Genomic DNA, 20,294 nt, shown 5'->3' on the forward strand with positions numbered 1-20,294 from the left:
GAACCAGTAGGTTTGATAGACCTTATTCATGTCAAGGTCAGAATACAGCATATCTGTAGATACACCTCTGCCAAGGACAACAACCACCCGAGCCACCGCCTGTAGCAGGGCAGAGATAATTACAGACACCTGTGATAATCTAAAGTACCCAAAAAGGCCACAAGATGTCATATGATAAAATTCCACACATTTCTTGAAAGTTAACCAAATTCTGGTAGTTTACTGGTAAACTCACACATTTTCCAGGAACATACCCTTCCTTTGCAACCCTAGTATGGCCAGTATGGTCCAACAATCCCCTGCCATGATGATGGAGAACAGATAGACGTAATTTAGATGGCTAGATATTTCACTCATCGTTGACATTCAGTGTACTTACTCATAATCCTCCTCTTGTCTATCTTTCCTAGATATATGGCATTGCTACTTCTACTACCCTTAAATGCAAACTGTTGTTTTGTATTCTGAGAATGCTTGTAAACCTACAAGGGGACCTGTCTCTAGCCAGCCTGGCCACCTGCTTGGCAAGACTTCCTGACTGTGTGACTAATCAGCCATCCTACTCCTCCATGGTTGGCCACGAAGGTGAGTAAGAGAGCCACCACATTGAATGAATAATTCCCCAGCCATCAGAAACCCCGTCATCAGATAAAACAGCATAAATCAGTTGATTATTTAAACTTTTTCGATAAAATATGGGAGAAGATGGCGCCAGCAGATAGGGAAGCCGTGCTTCTAGCTCCTAAGCAACTTTGTAGTATTTTTTTTTGCCTGACATCCACAGGCAATCTAGCTGAAAGGATCCTCAAAGGCACAGCACCAACAGTTGACATGAAGATGGGACTGGAGTTGGAGACGGAAGCAGCCAGTGACTCCTGCAAGATGCAGAATGTCAACTTCTCACCGTGTGGCCTCATCATACATCCTGACATCCCTTGGCTTGGCTCTTCTCCTGACAGCCTGGTCCCTCTCGAGCATTAACCTTTTGACCTAGTTGAGATTAAGAACCGGGAACGTAAAAGGGTTTTGTGGATTGCAAGTACGTTCACATGCATAACGGTGAACCTTGCCTGAAGATGCAGCATGCCTACTACTGGCAAGTTCAAGGTCAATTGATTAATAAAGATTTTTTTTTAAATAATTCAGTAAAAAAAAAAAAAGTTCTATTGTCACTGTAAATAAAAACTCTTTACAACATGTTGTGTTTGGAGTATAAGCAGAGGTGTTAATCATCAATAAATGGACTACAGGGTGTTAGACAATGTGGATGGTCACAACAAAAAAAGGAAAGATTCATTGCAGTGGTAACTCATTGCTCCTTGGCCCACGCCTTTACAAGAGGCCCCCGCTGGTGGTCCCCGCTGGTGGTTTGTTAGAAGGCAAGCCACAGCCCAGATGCAGTTGATGCTTCCCGTTTGTGACATGGGGATCTCTGACTGAAACAGCGTGTTCAGTTTAATTCTGCCAATTAATCTCTCAATTATGGACTCTAAGTTAGGAAATCTCTTGCGTTTGATGTACCTGTGCTGCTGGCATTTGACTCTGTTTAGACAGAAAGAGTGGACGGTGGACCCCTTGTCTGCCATCACTGCCATGACTTCAGTGAGCAAGCCAAACAGTCCTGATTGTTTGAATAGCTCTTTGTCGCTGATGGAGCCAGCATACAATTCTGACACACAAAAAACTGCGTCTGGATACCTACTGAACTCCTTCGACAACACACAGCCTTGACATCTTCCGAAGACATCCATATAGAGACAGACCCCAGCAGAATGTAAAGGTCGTTGGCCCATTTGACAACGATCCTGCTTACTGTTGAGTGATGGATGCCAAATCGGTCAGCGAGGTCCATCTCAGACAATCCCAAGGACAAGTACATGGTGGAAGAGGAACAGCTCATCCAGCATGGGTAGGGCATGTCTCTGTAGGACAATTGCACAAATCACTAACAGATATTCACAGTAGGCTATAGCTTTAAGCTAAAGTGAAAAGTAACGTTGGTAAGACAATACAGTTAATCAGAAACGGTAGAATTTACTGAGTGGGTATATGGAAGTGTCACATCCTCATTCCTCAGCTTGGTTTTCCTTGCTCGTGTGACACGGACAATATTGGCAGTTGACAGTTCGATGAAAGACCAAAAGTCCATCAGATGGTCACATGAGGCAAATCTACATGGGAAGAAACATTGATAGGAGTTATTTAATCACAAGTCTAACATTAACATTAAATGTAGTTTCATAAATCTAAGACAGAAATGCTGGTAACTAGGGAAAATGGTGCCAGAAAGCACACAGTGTTAAGTTTATGATGTAACAATACTAAGCAGGGCTAGGTTTACCCTTGTGAGGTATTGGATCTGTGCGTATGAACCCACAATTCACGGCGGCCCAAAACGACTTCTCACAGTCAACTCCTCTACTTTGTTCCGTAGGTCCTCAATCTCTCTCTGCATCTTTACCCTCTCAATCAAAACCAGGTCAACTGCAGCGGGCCCAAGCACTGCACAGTAGTCTTGGTCATGGTAGCTATCCATCTTTCCGTCCACACAAACTAATAACGTTAACGTTAGCATTAACATTCACTAGGTACTGTATGCTAACGTTTGCTAGCTAAAGAGAAAAAAAAGACAGAACACAATAATCAAATAAAAAATTCACTAACTGAACGGAAAAACACAATTTTCAACAAGAATGATTAAAAAAACCTCTATAGAAATATGATTATATTAATATACTGAGGTAATGATAAAACGAGCGACTTCAAGGCTAGTATGGTTACAATCAGGCTGGCAGGACGAGATCGGGAGAGGAAGCTATGGATCGGGTAGGAAGTTGAGGGGATGTGGGTGTTGCTATGTTGTACAAAAGGACAATTGAACTGATTCCAGAGGCTGATCCAAAACACCGCTGGCGGAGAAGAGGTATTCGGGGTGGACTCCTAATCCAACTCAGGAGGAGTGCACACCACCCACCGCTTCCAAGTATATTACTCGCTAATGTTCAATCTCTGGATAATAAAGTTGACGAGCTCAGGGAGAGGATCTCCTTCCAGAGAGACATCAGGGATTGTAAAATACTCTATTTCAAGGAAACTTGGCTCTCTCGGGATATACTGTCTGAGTCCGTACAGCCAGTTGGGTTCTCAGTTAATCACATAGACATAAATAAAGATCTCTCCACAAAGAAGGGCGGGGGTGTATGTTTCATAATTAACTACTCATGGTGTGATTGTGATAACATACAGAAACTCAAGTCCTTTTGTTCACCCGACCTAGAATACCTCACAATCAAATGCCGATCGTATTACCTAACAAGAGAATACATTTAAAATAAAGTCACAGTCGTGTATATTTCCCCTCAAGCCGATACCACGCCGATACCACAACGTCCATCAAATAACTACACACGAGGCTGCATTTATTGTAGACGGGGATTTTAACAAAGCTAATCTGAGGAAAACACTACCGAAGTTCTACCAACACATTGACAGTAGCACTCGCTCTGAGAATACATTTGACCACTGCTACTCAACTTTTTGAAAGGCCTTCCCCTGCCCTCCCTTCAGCAAATCTGATCATGACTACATTTTGCTCCCCCCTTTCTATAGGCAGAAATTCAAACAGGAAGTACCCCTGCAACAGACCATTCAATGCAGGTCTGACCAATCAGAATCCATGCTTCAAGATAGTTTTTATCACATGGACTGGGATATGGTCCGGGTAGCCTCTGAGAATAATATGTACAAATAGTACATACTTTGAGGATAACACAGTGCCACCGACGCGGCCAGATACCAAGGACTCTGGGCTCTCCTTCTCCGTGGCAGACATGAGTAAGACATTGAAGCGCGTTAACCCTTGCATGGCTACCGGCACAGACAGCATCCCAAGCCGCGTCCTCAGAGCATGCGCAGACCAGCTGGCTAGAGTGTTTACAGACATATTCAATCTCTCCCTATCCCAGTCTGCTATCCTTACATGCTTCAAGATGTCCACCATTGTTCCTGTACCCAAGAAACAAAGGTAACAGAACTAAATTACTATCACCTCGTAGCACTCATTTCTGTCATCATGAAGTGCTTTGAGAGACTAATCAAGGATCATATCACTTCTACATTATCTGACACCATAGACCGTCTTCAATTTGCTTACCTCCCCAATAGGTCCACAGATGATGCAACCGCCTTCGCACTGCCCACTGCCCAATCCCCGATCACATCTGGACAAGAGGAATACCTAGGTAAGAATGCTGTTCATTGACTATAGCTCAGTATTCAACACAATAGTTCCATCCAAGCTCATCATTAAGATCTGGGCCCTGGGTCTCAACCCCGCCATATGCAACTTGGTCCTGGACTTCCTGACGGACCACCCCGAGGTGGTGATGGTAGGAAACAACACCTCCACTTTGCTGATGCTCAACACAGGGGCCCCACAAGGGTGCGTGCTCAGCCCCCTCCTGTACTCCCGGTTCACCCATGACTGCGTGGCCATGCACGCCTCCAAATCAATCAGCAAGTTTGCAGACGATACAATAGTAGTAGTCCTGTTCACTAACAATGACGAGACAGCGTACAGGGAGGAGGTGAGGGCCCTGAGAGTGTGTTGCCATGAAAAAAACCTCTCACTCACCATCAACAAATCTAAGGAGCTGATTGTTGACTTCAGGAGACAGCAGAGGGAGCACCCCCCTATCCACATCGACGGGACCACAGCGGAGAAGGTAGAAAGTTTCAAGTTCCTCGGCATTCACATCACTGACAAATTAAAATGGTCCAACCATACAGACAGTGTGGTGAAGATGGCGCAACAATGCCTCTTCAACCTCCGGAGGCTGAAGAAATATGGCTTGGCAACTAAAACCCTCACAAACTTCTACAAATGCACAATTGAGAGCAACCTGTTGGGCTGTATCATCACCTGGTATGGCAACTGCACCCCCTGCATCGGCAGGGCTCTACAGAGGGTGGTGAGGTCTGCCCAACGCATCACCGGGAGAAAACTACCTGCCCTCCAAGACACCTACAATACCCAATGTCACTGGAGGGCCAAAGAGATCATCAAGGACAACAACCACCTGAGACACTGCCTGTTCACCCCGCTATCATCCAGAAGGTGAGGTCAGTACCGGTGCATCAAAGCTGGGACCTAGAGACTGAAAAACATCTCAAGGCCATCAGACTGTTAAATAGCCATCACTAGCACCTTCGAGGCTGCTGCCCTATATACATAAACTTGTAATCACTGGCCACTTTAATAATGGAACACCAGTCACTTTAATAAGGTGTACATATTTTGCACAACTCTTCTTATACTGTATGTATATATTGTATTCTATTCTATTCTACTGTATTTTAGTCTATGCCGCTCCAACATTGCTTGTCCTAATATGTATATTTTCTTAATTCCATTCCTTTACTTTATATTTGTGTGTATTATTGTGAAATTGGTAGATATTACTTGTTAGATATTACTGCACTGTTGGAGATAGAAACACAAGTATTTCGCTACACCTGCAATAACATCTGCTAAACATGTGTATGTGACCAATAAAATTCGATTTGATTTGAACATGAAAGCGACATAATGAACACAGCAGGGCTCTGATAAGCCACTCTAAATCAGACCCAAACCAGGCTAGAATAGTAGAAGCTGGTTCTGTGGAATTTCACATTTACATTTTAGTCATTTAACATACGATCTTATTTAAAGCAATTTACAGCTAGTGCATTCCTCTTAATAAGATATATAGGTGGGAAAACCACATATCACAGTCATAGTGAGTACATTTTTCCTCAATAAAGAAGGTATCAAAAAAAAATTAAAGTCAAGTGTGAGTGTTAGTTCACAAAAGGCTTTTTTGGAATGTGTCTTCACACCCTCATCTCCTCACACCCTCATCACCCCACACCCTCATCACCCCACACCCTCATCTCCCTCACCAATGCCTGTGTCAAGTGGATAATCCCTTAAATTGTGGAATATACTGTGATCATCAAAAGTGATTGCAGGCCAATACTGAGGTATCAGGCGGTCCTCGAGTGAGGATTATCATGATCACTTTTAAAGTGCAAGATTTAGAGACTGTTGTGATTGAAACACCTGCCACATGCCTGCCTGCCTCCCTATCAGTACCCATATTTAGGAGAGGGAGAAAGGGAGGGAGGGAATGCTGCAGATCTCAGAAGCATAAACAAGCTGAGACACAAACTGTGATCTCACGCACAGCCGACACAGCCTTTCTTTTCATGCGGTATGTACAGGCAAGGCACAGCTCACTCTGTGCCTTGCCTCGCTCAGCCTGCATGCTGAAATACCATACACCTACAGACAATAAACAGGCAACTTGTTTTCAGAAAAGGAATGCCAGAAAGTACTGTAAACAACTATTATGATCCGGGGTGGCAGGTAGCCTACAGGTTAGAGCGTTTGGCCAGTAACCGAAAGGTTGCTAGAACGAATCCCTGAGCTGACAAGGTAAAAATGTGTCATTCTGTCCCTGAACAAAGCAGTTAACCCACTGTTCCTAGGCGGTCATAGAACATAGGCATTTGTTCTTAACTGACTTGCCTCATTAAATAAATGTAAAAACACTGACTGACCCATAAACCACAAATAGCTTCAATAACCTGGGATGATAACAATAAGGCTTACATTTCCTGAATGCTTTGTAGTCCTAAGTGTTAGTGTTACAAAGCTATCTGGAAACTCATTTATTTAACTGTTACTTTAACAGGTAAGTTGACTGAGAACACATTCTCATTTACAGCAACAACCTGGGGAACAGTTACAGGGGAGAGGGATGAATGAGATAATTATAAGCTGGTCACCATGAAGGTATGACAGACAGCTTGGGAATTTAGCCAGGACACAGGCGTTAACACCCCTACTCTTACAATAAGTGCCATGACATCTTTAGTGACCACAGAGAGTCAGGACACCCATTTAACATTCCATCTGAAAGACAGCACCCTACACAGGGCAGTGTCAATCAATCACTGCCCTGGGGTATTGGGATATTTTTAGTGACCTGAGGCAAGAGCAACTCCTACTGGCCCTCCAACACCACTTCCAGCAGCATCTGGTCTCCCATCTAGGGACCAACCATAACCAACCCTGCTTAGCTTCAGAAGCAAGTCAGCAGTGGGATGCAGGGTGGTACGCTGCTGGCAGCATAGATGCCATTCTTTCATTAGAACCAAAGCAGCCGAACCCGTGCTCTTCATGCTTCCCTGTGATCCCGGTCTGTTACGTCCAGTCTAGTTGTGGTAAAAGACACGCTGAAATCTAGTCACCTGTTCATGGCCCTGGCCTGCTGTTTCTAAACAAGGAAGTTAATGTCCAGCCACTCTGCTAGGGACTGCCTGCCTATGACTGAGAGAGGAAGCTTTCTTTTATACACCCCTGTTTGTCAGGTCTGGACTGGATGGGGGGGTACATGGGGGTCTGAGAGGGCCTGGATGAATTGGGGTTTCTATTTTAGGCTCTGTGATGGAGGGAAGGAGGGTCCATCTCTAGGAGGGTTTTGGTCCTTCTCTTACCTTTGACCAAACCTATGACATCAGAGAAGAAGGAAGGGCACCAGAGCTGGCCAAGAGAATAGAGAGGAAGTCTTGTCCTTGGGATGTGACAACGTCTTCCCTGACATTATCCCCTCTTAACCTACTTAATAAGGATCGGACTGTTTAAAAAAAGAAATTCGCCTAAAATGACATACCAAACCTAACTGCCTGTAGCTCAGGACCTGAAGCAAGGATATGCATATTCTTGATACCATTTGAAAGGAAACACATTGAAGTTTGTGGAACTGTGAAATGTAGGAGAATATAACACATTAGATCTGGTAAAAGATCATTTTTAAAAATCTCCATTATTTTTTAAATGCAAGAGAAAGGCCATTATCTGACTTAGGACTCCTCCAATGAACCATTGCATTTCTGTTCAAAATGTTGTATCAAGTCTGCCCAAATGTGCCTAATTGGTCAATATATACATTTTCAAGTACATAACTGTGCACTCTCCTCAAATAATAGCATGGTGTGTTTTCACTGTAATAGCTACTGTAAATTGGACAGTGTAGTTAGATTAACAAGAATTTAAGCTTTCTGCCGATATAAGATATGTCTATGTCCTGGAAATTATTATTTTTGTTACTTACAAAGTCATGCTAATCACAGTAGCGCACATTAGCTCAACTGTCCCGAGAGTGGGACACTGATCTGCAGAGATCTTTAAGAGGTTTTAACACCCTCCTTAGCTCTGTGTTTCTCGAAATTTGACACGTTTTTTAATCAAGACTGTCAAACCCCATACTCGCAGGGAAAGCTTCTTGCCATAGTTTTGGTTGGTTGATTGACAGAAGCCATTAGGGGGGGGGGACTTCTTTACAACCTCACCTCCATTGTAGATTGGTGATGTGTCTTTGTCCTTGTTTATTCAAGGTAATTGGCACCTACATATTCTCCAACATACCTCACACACGGTTTACTTTGAAGTACAACAACAACATCAATAGCAGTGTTCCTCAGAATAGCAGCGTACAGCATACTGTATGATGCTTTAGATGATTTGGGAACCCAATCAAGATGCGTGAAGTGGTCCCATTGTACAAAATGGAGGGTTAAAGTCAAAGAGGCAGGAGCGATGAAAGCACTTCCCATGCACTGACCTCATGTCATTCCAGGCCCATCACGTTATAGCAGCGGGATCAAAACAAACCCTTTGTAAACTGATCTCCATTCGGTGCCGAGTAGAAACCTTTTGACAACAACAGCCAACTAAATAACAAACCACGAGGCAAAAGGGCAGAGAAACACCAGAGGAAAGTCCATTAAAGGCCATTGACAAAATGATTTGTGACCTAAAAGAGAGACATAGGAGGTTGGCATTGTGCCTCTTTTCCGTTGGTAACACCTCTCCAAATCCAAGGCCATGCATATTTTTTAAAACATGATTTAAAATGTTAACAGGAAACCAGTGGATATGGGTTGTTAGATTGTATCATGTAATATTGCAGAGAGTATTTGTAATCTCTGTACATAGAGACAAAATGAGAGAGCGATTGAGCTATGGGAGTTCCTCAAACTCCCATGCACTCATGACATTCCGAGCCAAGGTTTTACTCTGCAGTGGCAAACACCAGTCAGAGACAGAAAATATTTACACAGTCTATCATGTTTCAAGAAAGACAAAAAATATTCATTTTGGAATAGCTGGAATTCCTCACAGACATACCAACTGTGTTTTTCAAGCAGCACAGATGCAAAGTGTTGAGCTCCACTTGACACTTCTTGAGCAAAGTACCACAGGCTCTGAATGTTCCCTACCATATACACTGAGTGTAAAAAAACATTAGGAACACCTGCTCTTTCCATGACATATATTGACCAGGTGAATCCAGGTGAAAGCTGTGATCCCTTATTCATGTCACTTGTTAAATCCACTCTAATCAGCGTAGATGAAGCGGAGGAGACAGGTTAAAGAAGGATTTTTAAGCCTTGAGACTATTTAGACATGGATTGTGTATGCGTGCCATTCAGAGGGTCAATTGACAAGACAAAATATGAAGTGCATTTGAACGGGGTATGGTAGTAGGTGCCAGGCACACCGGTTTGAGGGTTGCTGGTGGGTTTATCACGCTCAACAGTTTCCAGTGTGTATCAAGTATGGTCCACCACCCAAAGGACATCCAGCCAACTTGACTGTGAGAAGCACTGGAGTGAACATGGGCCAGCATCCCTGTGGAATGCTTTCAACACCTTGTAGAGTCCATGCCCCGACCAATTAAGGCTGTTCTGGGGCAAAAGGGGGTGAAACTCAATATTATGAAGGTGTTCCTAATGTTTTGTACACTCAGTGTAGGTTTGGGCTATTCTATAATATGTGGTATGTCCATGGATTGTGAACATCATGTTGTTTTTAACTCAACATTTTTACAATTACTGCAAATATGTCAGTGTATTTTAAAGCCATTTTACATTTGACATGAATCAAAAGTAGCATGAACTTTGAAAAACAAACACATAGCATGCCATCTCATAATAAAGGAAACTGCATGCTTTACTGGTAAAACACAAAGTGAATCACAATGGGAGAGGACAACAGGAGCTCAATATTTATTCAGAAAAACCCCAAATAGAGATTAATTCATATTTGCAGTCACTATGAACCATACTATACCTGTTCTGTTTTATGAAAAGATAGGCAATACCTTCTTTTGACAAACTGACCTTTATAAAAATAGAACACTATGATAGTCCCACAACAATGGGAGAGGGAAGTGTTTGAAAAGGAAAATGGACGCTTTCAGAGGTTAACTAAAGGATCAAAGACCCAGTATCAGATTTGTCATCTCATCAGCAACAGGTGATATTGTCCTGTGCATTGTTAACTTCTGTAGTTGTATTGTACATGCTGTAGAACTCCATTTTCCATTCATGGCAACAGGTGAGTCATGGCAACTGTGGAGGGTGTGTCGATGACATTCAGTTGAAGTCGGAAGTTTACATACACCTTAGCCAAATACATTTAAACTCAGTTTTTCACCATTCCTGACATTTTATCCGAGTAAAAATTCCCTGTCTTAGGTCAGTTAGGATCTCCACTTTGTTTTGAGAAAGTGAAATAAGAATAATAGTAGAGAGAATGATTTATTTCAGCTTTGATTTCTTTCATCACATTCCCAGAGGGTCAGAAATGTACATACACTCAATTAGTATTTGGTAACATTGCCTTTAAATTGTTTAATTTGGGTCAAACATTTCGGGTAGCCTTCCACAAGCTTCCCACAATACGTTGGGTGAAACTTGGCCCATTCCTCCTGTAACTTCCGGCGCCGACAGAGATGGCCGCCTCGCTTCGCGTTCCTAGGAAACTATGCAGTTTTTTGTTTTTTTACGTGTTATTTCTTACACGAGTACCCCAGGTCATCTTAGGTTTCTTTACATACAGCCGAGAAGAACTACTGAATATAAGATCAGCGTCAACTCACCATCAGTACGACCAAGAACATGTTTTTCGCGATGCGGATCCTGTGTTCTGCCTTACAACCAGTGTAACCGAGTGGATCACATGCAGCGACCAAAAAAAAAAACGACTCAGAAAAAGAGGGAAACGAAGCGGTCTTCTGGTCAGACTCCGGAGACGGGCACATCGTGCACCACTCCCTAGCATTCTTCTAGCCAATGTCCAGTCTCTTGACAACAAGGTTGATGAAATCCGAGCAAGGGTAGCATTCCAGAGGGACATCAGAGACTGTAACGTTCTCTGCTTCACGGAAACATGGCTAACTGGAGAGACGCAATCCGAAGCGGTGCAGCCAGCGGGTTTCTCCACGCATCGCGCCGACAGAAACAAACATCTTTCTGGTAAGAAGACGGGCGGGGGCGTATGCCTTATGGCCAACGTGACATGGTGTGATGAAAGAAACATACAGGAACTCAAATCCTTCTGTTCACCTGATTTAGAATTCCTCACAATCAAATGTAGACCGCATTATCTACCAAGAGAATTCTCTTCGATTATAATCACAGCCGTATATATCCCCCCAAGCAGACACATCGATGGCTCTGAACGAACTTTATCTAACTCTCTGCAAACTGGAAACGATTTATCCGGAGGCTGCATTCATTGTAGCTGGGGATTTTAACAAGGCTAATCTGAAAACAAGACTCCCTAAATTTTATCAGCATATCGATTGCGCAACCAGGGGTGGAAAGACCCTGGATCATTGTTACTCTAACTTCCGCGACGCATATAAGGCCCTGCCCCGCCCCCTTTCGGAAAAGCTGACCACGACTCCATTTTGTTGATCCCTGCCTACAGACAGAAACTAAAACAAGAAGCTCCCACGCTGAGGTCTGTCCAACGCTGGTCCGACCAAGCTGACTCCACACTCCAAGACTGCTTCCATCACGTGGACTGGGAGATGTTTCGTATTGCGTCAGACAACAACATTGACGAATACGCTGATACGGTGTGCGAGTTCATTAGAACCTGCGTTGAAGATGTCATTCCCATAGCAACGATTAAAACATTCCCTAACCAGAAACCGTGGATTGATGGCAGCATTCGTGTGAAACTGAAGGCACGAACCACTGCTTTTAATCAGGGCAAGGTGTCTGGTAACATGACTGAATACAAACAGTGCAGCTATTCCCTCCGCAAGGCTATCAAACAAGCTAAGCGCCAGTACAGAGACAAAGTAGAATCTCAATTCAACGGCTCAGACACAAGAGGTATGTGGCAGGGTCTACAGTCAATCACGGACTACAGGAAGAAACCCAGCCCAGTCACGGACCAGGATGTCTTGCTCCCAGGCAGACTAAATAACTTTTTGCCCGCTTTGAGGACAATACAGTGCCACTGACACGGCCTGCAACGGAAACATGTGGTCTCTCCTTCACTGCAGCCGAAGTGAGTAAGACATTTAAACGTGTTAACCCTCGCAAGGCTGCAGGCCCAGACAGCATCCCCAGCCGCGCCCTCAGAGCATGCGCAGACCAGCTGGCCGGTGTGTTTACGGACATATTCAATCAATCCCTATACCAGTCTGCTGTTCCCACATGCTTCAAGAGGGCCACCATTTTTCTGTTCCCAAGAAAGCTATGGTAACTGAGCTAAACGACTACCGCCCCGTAGCACTCACATCCGTCATCATGAAGTGCTTTGAGAGACTAGTCAAGGACCATATCACCTCCACCCTACCTGACACCCTTGACCCACTCCAATTTGCTTAACGCCCAAATAGGTCCACAGACAATGCAATCTCAACCACACTGCACACTGCCCTAACCCATCTGGACAAGAGGAATACCTATGTGAGAATGCTGTTCATCGACTACAGCTCGGCATTCAACACCATAGTACCCTCCAAGCTCGGCATCAAGCTCGAGACCCTGGGTCTCGACCCCGCCCTGTGCAACTGGGTACTGGACTTCCTGACGGGCCGCCCCCAGGTGGTGAGGGTAGGCAACAACATCTCCTCCCCGCTGATCCTCAACACTGGGGCCCCACAAGGGTGCGTTCTGAGCCCTCTCCTGTACTCCCTGTTCACCCACAACTGCGTGGCCATGCACGCCTCCAACTCAATCATCAAGTTTGCGGGTGACACAACAGTGGTAGGCTTGATTACCAACAACGACGAGATGGCCTACAGGGAGGAGGTGAGGGCCCTCGGAGTGTGGTGTCAGGAAAATAACCTCACACTCAACGTCAACAAAACTAAGGAGATGATTGTGGACTTCAGGAAACAGCAGAGGGAACACCCCCCTATCCACATCGATGGAACAGTAGTGGAGAGGGTAGCAAGTTTTAAGTTCCTCGGCATACACATCACAGACAAACTGAATTGGTCCACTCACACAGACAGCATCGTGAGGAAGGCGCAGCAGCGCCTCTTCAACCTCAGGAGGCTGAAGAAATTCGGCTTGTCACCAAAAGCACTCACAAACTTCTACAGATGCACAATCGAGAGCATCCTGGCGGGCTGTATCACCGCCTGGTATGGCAACTGCACCGCCCTCAACCGTAAGGCTCTCCAGAGGGTAGTGAGGTCTGCACAACGCATCACCGGGGCAAACTACCTGCCCTCCAGGACACCTACACCACCCGATGCTACAGGAAGGCCATAAAGATCATCAAGGACATCAACCACCCGAGCCACTGCCTGTTCACCCCGCTGTCATCCAGAAGGCGAGGTCAGTACAGGTGCATCAAAGCTGGGACCGAGAGACTGAAAAACAGCTTCTATCTCAAGGCCATCAGACTGTTAAACAGCCACCACTAACATTGGCTACTGCCAACACACTGTCAATGACACTGACTCTACTCCAGCCACTTTAATCATGGGAATTGATGGGAAATGATGTAAATATATCACTAGCCACTTTAAACAATGCTACCTTATATAATGTTACTTACCCTACATTGTTCATCTCATATGCATACGTTGATACTGTACTCTATATCATCGACTGCATCCTTATGTAATACATGTATCACTAGCCACTTTAACTATGCCACTTGGTTTACATACTTATCTCATATGTATATACTGTACTCGATATCATCTACTGTATCTTGCCTATGCTGCTCTGTACCATCACTCATTCATATATCCTTATGTACATATTCTTTATCCCCTTACACTGTGTATAAGACAGTAGTTTTTTTTGGAATTGTTAGTTAGATTACTTGCTTTTTATTACTGCATTGTCGGAACTAGAAGCACAAGCATTTCGCTACACTCGCATTAACATCTGCTAACCATGTGTATGTGACAAATAAAATTTGATTTGATTTGATTTGATTTGAGAGCTGGTGTAACTGAGTCAGGTTTGTAGGCCTCCTTGCTCGCACATGCTTTTTCAGTTCTGCCCCAAAATATTTTATAGGATTCAGGTCAGCGCTTTGTGACGGCCACTCCAATACCTTGACTTTGTTGTCCTTAAGCCATTTTGCCACAAATTTGGAAGTATGCTTGGGGTCATTGTCCATTTGGAAAACCCATTTGTGACCAAGATTTAACTTCCTGACGGGTGTCTTGAGATATTGCTTCAATATATCCACATAATTGTCCTCCCTCATGATGCCATCTATTTTGTTAAGTGCACCAGTCCCTCCTACAGCAAAGCACCCCCACAACATGACGCTGCCACCCTCATGCTTCACGGTTGGGATGGTGTTCTTCGGCTTGCAAGCCTCTCCCTTTTTCCTCCAAACATAACGATGGTCATTATGGCCAAACAATTATATTTTTGTTTCATCAGACCAGAGGACATTTCTCTAAAAAGTACAATCTTTGTCCCCATGTGCAGTTGCAAACCGTAGTCTGTGTTTTTATGGAGGTTTTGGAGCAGTGGCTTCTTCCTTGCTGAGCGGCATTTCAGGTTATGTCGATATAGGACTCCTTTTACTGTGGATATAGATACTTTTGTACCTGTTTGCTCCAGCATTTTCACAAGGTCCTTTGCTGTTGCACCAAAGTGCGTTCATCACGAGGAGACAGAACGCGTCTCCTTCCTGAGGGGTATGATGGCTGCGTGTCCCATGGTGTTTACACTTGCGTACTATTGTTTGTACAGATGAACGTGGCACCTTCAGGCGTTTGGAAATTGCTCCCAAGGATATACCAGACTTGTGGAGGTGTACAATTTATTTTTTGAGGTCTTGGTTGATTTCCCCAGGATGTCAAGCAAAGAAGCACTGAGTTTGAAGGTAGGCCTTGAAATACATGCACAGGTACACCTCCAATTGACTCAAATTATGTCAATTAGCCTATCAGAAGCTTCTAAAGCCATTACATAAAGCTGTTTAAAGGCACAGTCAACTTAGTGTATGTAAACTTCTGACCCACTGGAATTGTGATACAGTGAATTATAAGTGAAATAATCTGTCTGTAAACAATTGTTGGAAAAATTACTTGTGTCATCCACAAAGTAGATGTCCTAACCGACTTGCCAAAACTATAGTTTGTTAACACGAAATTTGTGGAGTGGTTGAAAAACGAGTTTTAATGACTCTAAGTGCACGTAAACTTCCGACTTCAACTGTAACTGATGCAACAGTGCCTACTGTACCAGTTGAATGTTTCAACTCATATCTCAACATACACCTGCAGTAGTTGATCCCCAGGCACATGCACAGATAGGGATTAACCAGTGCCCGAGCACCTGCCTTTTTGCCCTCCTATGAAAATGTGCCCTCACAGCTCGTGGTTGAAAACATTTGTTTGAAGTACCTTTACATTCTATTTGGAGTCTCTTTTCATTGTTCAGTTCAATTTTAAATTTGACGTTATGAAATGCAACATTTTATACATTTGACATACATGGTACTTTTATATAAAGCATTCACATAACAATAATACATCAGCAACTTAAGCTCTTTAATCACAACTCTCAGCCACTCTCAGCCCATCCCACCTATCACTATAGACCACCCTCATTTGGTTTCCATGTGCCATATATTTTGTTAATTGTGCTGGGATGTTTTACTTTTTTTTTTTAAACCTTTCTTAATCGTATATTATCCACAGATTGTGAGCTAAAGATGAAAACCTTTCCTACGAGTATTATTGTATTATTTATTGACTGACTATGGCTTTCCAAATCGCCCAACACTGCTATTTGTAAGGTACATTCTTTTGTGCATGTTGTGATTTTTTAACCATTCCTGAACCTGTGACCAGAAACAAGCTACATAGGGGCAATACCAGAATAAATGACCTATTGATTCTGTCTCTTCACAGCAAAACCTACAGAGCCGAGATTGTTGTATGCCCATATATATAGCATTCTGTTGGTGGCAAGAATTTTATATAATAATTTAAATTGAAAACCTCTAACAACTTTTGAGTTGTTTCTGGCATGTGTGTTACTCACTTTTAGGGACAGAGAATGGGACAATTTGACTGCATATTAGTAAGAAGCAGATCAAGTAAAGCCTAGTTTGTTTTGACAGCTAGTTAGCTAGCAAGATAGCAGATTTACATCATAATTCGCTATGATCAGCTGATAGCCACTCTTTGCCTGATGTCAATAATCTCTCATCTCTGTGCACAGGAGTCACTGGCACTAGCTTGCCTACAAAGTTTGATGAGTGATTGTGGTGTTTTTTTTCCAGAAAATAAGTAAGCCTATAAATGTTGAATTTTTGTCTACTTTTTCTCCGTTTTTTTGTACCAGTAAACATCAATTGACCATGTAATTTCAGATTGGGGCGGCAGGGTAGCCTAATGGTTAGAGCTTTGGACTAGTAACCGAAAGGTTTCATGTTCAAATCCCCAAGCTGACAAGGTACAAATCTGTGGTTCTGCCCCTGAACAGGCAGTTAACCCACTGTTCCTAGGCCGTCATTGAAAATAAGAATTTATTCTTAACTGACTTGCCTAGTTAAATAAAGGTAAAATAAAAATACAAAAAAAATATGTGAGGCTAGCCTCATGATATCTCTCAATATTGGCAACCATTAATTGGATATTTGAGTGATATAAAATAACAGTGAGCTGTCCTGTGAGGATTCGAATGGGCCAGATCAGCTTGGTTGACAGTTGGTTGACAGTAACCAGACCTTCGCTCATCCACAAAAGAGGGGAGGAGGGAACTGGACGGTTAGACAGCTCACAACCTGTTGAAAATTAAAGAAGAGGAGATCCAGAGAGATCTCCCTCTCCAAAATCCCCCAAGGAATGTGCTATGTTAACAGACCCCCCCCAAAAAAAAAAAGTTCAAAAAGCAAATACTGGAACAATATTTTTTACATAAGAATGTGGGGAATGGTCAGAGATAATCTATAGAAAATTAATTTCATGTTGGTTTTTATATTGTGATGTCATTCAAATGGTTATAAAGGAAATGCTGTACCTTGGAAAGTATATCCCCTTTATCTGTCAAGTTTCCATCCTTAACGTTGTTTATGAGATATTAACAATTATGAAAGTGTTACGATAGGAATTTGATTTTAGGAGCCATAAGAAAATCTCCTATAAACTGTGCATAGTAAGTAGCCACGCCCCAAGTAAGGTCAGGGAGCATGTCAGACTGACAGAACCACCCCCTTTGGCAAGATTGTATAAGAGGATTGGCAGAGAGATTAACATGAGACCAGAAATACGTGTAGCTATACGTTTGAAATGTTTGGAACTATGAACCTCACCACGAGGTGAAGAAAATAAACTCACCTCCCAGACTAGACCAGAACATCTCCAGGCTGCAGCTGCGCATGTAAAGTGGTTCAAACTCTGACTATCAACACGAGGTGGAGAGAGCAGAAAACTCCCCTCTCGGAAAATCACTGGCACGGCTGATTAGCTGTCCGAAGTTAAATATCTAGAAAAGCAAACTCTTTAAACCATCCTAATCGACTTTTCAAATCACAATATTCTCCTACTCCTACTCTCATGGAAACCGTCGACCCGGCTGGCTAACCACTTCCAAGGAACATCTTCCAGAGTGAACAACAGTAAGAAGATGGGGAAGGGGGTCCCCTTTTGGACAATCAGAGCCTTACAAGCATGCCGCTGAAAGGCAACCCATCACTCTTCCTAAGGAGGGTTGGATCTGACAGAGATAAACAGAGAATGGCATTCACAAATAAATACATTCATGATTACTCCAAATGGACGGTGGTTCATGTGCGAAGTATATAATTACTGTGAGAATAGTATCTAAAATGTATCAACGACAAATGTCTATTTTCCTCTCTCTTTCTCTCCCCCCTTGTCATTTTCTGTGAAACAAGCCGCCATATGACGTGTCAGTCCGCTAGGGACCTTTGTCTCATGTATTAAGTGTGTATGTTTATTCTATGTTATTATTCAGTTAGCTAGTAAATAAATAATTAAACCAATTTATGTAGTACTAAATTATAAGTAAGGCTGGGGTATTTAGAGATACAAGAAGGTTAGAACTGTTCAGAATGATATGACAAAAGGTTATGATTAATATGTTGACTGTGTTATCGATGTAATAGGTAAAGACCTTTAGAGTTTCATTCAGTAGATGGTAACTCTTTAAACAACTGCTCTCGTGGTGCCCCAAGTCCTAATGTGTTAATTGTGACATGATTAATTTAAATCGGGTAACAATTAAACATAGTTAGTTGATTAAATAAATAACAGTCATCAGATTAATGAAAGTAAAGTCACGACATAAGTATGAATGGTTTAGATTAATTTCCCATATTTTGTGGGCTCTGCCTCTCAGCAGCAGAAGGGCGGATTTGCTGATGTACTGTTAGCTAGCTGATAATGTTCACTTTGCAAGCTACTAGTAGAAACTGTGTAGAGTTGGCTAATAATAGTGGTAAGTACTTTTCTTTTTCAATCAACGTAGGCCTACCTAGCGAAGTTGGCTAACATGATCCTCTTTTCAAAATAGTTTTTAAGTGTTTAATCATGATTGCTGCTGACAGACATGATAAGCTACATTGATTGATGGACCACATCAAATTGGCTAGCTAGCTAATAACAGGTCACGCCAACATGACAAGCTAACAAGCAAACTTTCAGGGGATAAACTAGCTAGATGGCTATATCCACATTTTGTTGGATTTGCTTGCCATTCAAAGTGGTGATGACAGTAGTCCGACTGACAACTTTACCAGGATCAGAACTTGCTGATGTTAAAGCTCTTTCGAAAAGCCTAATCTCTGATGTAGGGAGTTAAGTGTTCCAGTGTGTCTCAGTTGGTAGAGCGTAGTGCTTGCAACGCCAGGGTTGTGGGGTTCCATTCCTACGAGGGACCATTACCAAAAAAAGTATGTAAATGTATCCACTCTGGATAAGAGTGTCTGTTAAATAATGGAAATGTAAATGACACATGTTGTTGTCTTAGCTAGCTAAATGGATAGGTTACCCTGACATATGTGAAAATACTTGATCAACAGATGTTTACTTATCATGAAAAGCTGTGGAACTCTGATGATAGAGCTAAATGTGCAATAATTGGAAATGTGTGGTTCTGATCTTCAAGAGGTGATGCCAAGCCAAATAGCTACTACATTTATTTAACAAGCCCTTGAAAACGGCACGTAGTTGTCAATGGTTTTTAGCAGCCAAATAGAATGCTTTGCATTAATGTTCCCTCAATTGCTATGGGGCACTGAGCAAATGTCAGGTCTGCTGAGCACAAACGTGAATGTTGTGTACATTCTGTGCAACATCCAACGTGTGTTTACTGTGAACACTGAGGCTGTACCCACTTTAAGTTATATTTTTAACAGTGGCCATGTATGCTACTGTGGATATTTGATCATAATGTAGACCTACCAGAGTGGCCTACCATCTAAAACAATGGAGAAAATGCATTGCATAACAGTTTAACATGGAAATAGCTGTTCTATCATTCAGCCTACATTAGCAGCCAATTTGTGGTGTTCAATTTGGGCCTACATTCCGTGAGACTTTTGGAAAAAATATACAGGGCTTGACATTAACCTGTTTATTCACTTGCCCCCCAGACCAGGAGGTGACTGAAAATGTTGTGTTTGATGCAAGAAACCACTTTACAAAATAAAGTTCATTATTATTCCCATACCATTATTACAGAGAATAAGACACATTATGCTACAGTCTGTCTATTGGCTACTGTCTCAAAATACAACCCTGCCCCTTTAAGACAAAACAAAGTTTTGCATACTTAGTCTTGCATATGTTGCATTGAAAGTGGATAATATTGGCAAATCCTACAGTAGAGGGAAACGTTAATAGTGTTAACTAAAGGGGAAAACTAGAAAATTGAGTGAAGTTCAATCTTGTGCTTCTCTGAGCGGGCTGATATTTCTTCTCTGTGGC

At 42.7% G+C, this 20,294-nt stretch overlaps 1 pseudogene; it reads left to right on the forward strand.

The window, feature by feature from the left end:
- Positions 1-470: 470 nt before the first annotated feature.
- The window catches only part of LOC112227366, a 41,814-nt pseudogene continuing 21,990 nt past the window's right edge, over positions 471-20,294 (forward strand).

Source organism: Oncorhynchus tshawytscha, linkage group LG28, assembly GCF_018296145.1.
Source record: "Oncorhynchus tshawytscha isolate Ot180627B linkage group LG28, Otsh_v2.0, whole genome shotgun sequence".
Taxonomy (NCBI): Eukaryota; Metazoa; Chordata; class Actinopteri; order Salmoniformes; family Salmonidae; genus Oncorhynchus; species Oncorhynchus tshawytscha.